This window comes from Oncorhynchus clarkii, chromosome 15 (assembly GCF_045791955.1).
Source record: "Oncorhynchus clarkii lewisi isolate Uvic-CL-2024 chromosome 15, UVic_Ocla_1.0, whole genome shotgun sequence".
Taxonomy (NCBI): domain Eukaryota; kingdom Metazoa; phylum Chordata; class Actinopteri; order Salmoniformes; family Salmonidae; genus Oncorhynchus; species Oncorhynchus clarkii.
This window is the reverse complement of record NC_092161.1, coordinates 9864406-9864678: the sequence shown is the minus strand read 5'-3', so window position 1 is coordinate 9864678 and position 273 is coordinate 9864406.

Here is a 273-nt window from a genome sequence, read left to right as displayed (position 1 = left end):
GACTGAATATGGCATTTGTTGTGGTGGTTATCGGCAGGCAGCTGCCTTTTTCCAAAACCTGGGATCAAAGACGCACTGGAAGTATTGGGGTGGGAGGAGTATGGGGGAATGGGGACTCTTGCTTTAGTTTAATACCACACCTGGCATAATAACTTACCTTCGATAGAATGATGTGAATATCCTTAGTGAAAGTTTGTCCAGGAAACAGAGTTCCACATGAACAAAATGTATGCACTTTGAAAATAGACTGTTTCTATGTGGTCTTCAGAATGA